Here is a 2485-nt window from a genome sequence, read left to right as displayed (position 1 = left end):
GGCCTAATATGCCAATGAGCTGTGCTGTCAGGGGTGTGGCATAATATGCTAATGAGTTTCTGCTGTTGGGTGTGGCCTATTATGCTAATGAGTTCCTGCTGGGCTTTTTCTACAAAAAAAGCCTTGATTACAACAAAACTTACCTAAGAAACTACACAACTACTCTTGTATTTCCTAAAAGCCTTCTTTAAAAATAAAGTAGCTCGTGAAAGAGAAGACTGGATGACATAATTTCCTTTTCTTGAAGAAACCGTATGATCAGGAACCAGACCGCTTTAAAGTTTTTATAATCAGCATCTAAGTTCTGCAGTCCCAAGGATTAGTCTAATTTTCCTAAAACAAAATGTGTCCCTATACCATTGTACCAGTCCATTAAAGAGGAGCCTGTTGCTTTTCTCCATCTCCTTGCTATTTCTACCTTAACAATCGACAATAGAGTTGCTATCATGGTTTGTTTAGATTTATCTAAGTGACTCAGTGGGCCCATTTCCAGAAGGATTACTTCATGTTGTCGAGAGATTGTTGTACCTGAGATTTCTTCTATTTCTGGAAGTACCTGATTCCAGAATTTCTTAACCAGTGTCAGCTAGGCCTTTCTCAAGCCCTGGCTGCCATGGGAGTGGGGGTGACTCTGGAATATTAAGTTTCAATTCTGCTGTGTCTTCTATGTTTCTGTTATCTCTGTATGACATTCAGTGCCTGGTGTAGTATTTCTCTTGGGAAAAGTAGCCTGTTACCTTGGTAGGCTTCTACCTGATCCCTGATTGGCCCTGGGCAATCAGGGAGCCTCCTTGGATAATGTATAACTGTTTGCTGTGTGCACTTTTCTAACACAAAATGGTTAAGATATCTGCATACTCTCAATGTCTCAATAAACTTTACTTCCTTGAATGAAAGCTGTTGGGAACTGATTGCTGCAGTCTGACACACAGGGCAACTCCAAAAACAATGTAAATAATATGTTGTCGAAGGCTTTCACAGCCGGAGTTCATTAGTTGTTGTAGATTTTCCGGGTTGTGTGGCCGTGGTCTTGGCATTGTAGAACCCGACGTCGTCCTGCAACCTGCAGCAGCCTATCATATATATCAAATGTATATTGTGGTTTATTTCTGCAATTCAAGTATTTATGTTACCACAGTGCCTTGGCCTTGTTGAGTGTCTTTTGACTACCCTAGTGCATTAGAAAGAACTCTTGCCACAGGCAAGAGAAAACAGTCTCTGGCACAACACACAGTCACTCTGTGCCACTTACTGAGATGGTTGTCAAAAGCTGTTCTCTTTGTGCCCTCGCCTTTGGAGGCTAGTGAGCACCATGGACAGGGCCTTTGAAATTGCAGTGCCTTGCCTGCTGAAATGCCTCCTGGGATAAACTCACCTGTTGCAGAATCTGCAATCTGGTAGGTGCTGGGCAATGTTTCTCCGTTTTCCAAATTTTAGATGAAATTCCTTAAGGTAGGAATGATCAGCTAGCCCGCTTTTTGGTTACTGATATTTTGGTGAGGTTTCCATTGTTTTTGCTCAGCGGCATTTGGGAGGTTTTGAAACCATTAATTTGTTTTTTAAAACATGCTTTAGCTTTTCTGCTCAGTTTTACTTCATTGGCTGCCATATTGATTTGTAAGATGCCATACACTTGTATGGAAAGGTGGGGCATAAATAAATAAATATGAGCCTTGTAGTACAGTGCACACACTACCAATGCTCCCTGTGGAGTCTTGGGAGCAAAAATTCTACTTCGTGAGTTCCTGGCATTAAAGTTGTGAGTGAGCAGTTTGGTTACTGCATCAATTAGTTGGCTCTGGAGCCCCTCCTTCCTGAGCTAAGACCAAAATGTGTGAGCTGGAGGCTAAAAAACTGTGAGCTAGCTCACACTAACTCAGCTTAGAGGAAACACTGCACACTACCTTCACTACACATTTTCCACTGGTTTTCCCTTCTTCTATGGAGTCAGGGAAGTCACAGCAGTTCATTGGCAACCCAGGACAAAGGTTCAGGTCTTATTTCATTACTATAACCAGGGCCACAAGCTTTATCCATGGTGTAATCAACGCTTACTGCCTTGGCCAGTTGTGGTGCCTCAGTCATCCATGACCTAGATTAACAGCCTGATTTTATGTGTGTCTTTTCTAAAACACTGTTGCATCAATATTTCAGTTAGTGTGTTATTCTGACATTATTCCTGTTTTTCCATTTGATTGAACATTCCATACTCCAAGGCAAACAAATCCAATGGCTGTAGAATTGAACTACACGTTACATGATCCTTTCCTTATTTTTTACCCTTGTAGCATGGTACAGCTGTTGGATGTCAGTGTTCTGTACACACAACTAAAGAGACACCTCAGCACTTTAGGGTGGGAAAAGAGGATTGTTGAATGCCCGCAACTTTTCTCCACCTAAAACTGTAACTCCTGAGTTGTTTTTAAATAGACTTGAGACAAAATTCTGGGTGCTTGTATCCCCCCCCCACATAGTGGGAATTCAG

Source organism: Gekko japonicus, unplaced genomic scaffold, assembly GCF_001447785.1.
Source record: "Gekko japonicus isolate JY-2015 unplaced genomic scaffold, Gekko_japonicus_V1.1 scaffold2824, whole genome shotgun sequence".
Lineage (NCBI taxonomy): Eukaryota > Metazoa > Chordata > Lepidosauria > Squamata > Gekkonidae > Gekko > Gekko japonicus.
Note: the sequence above shows the minus strand (reverse complement) of the source record.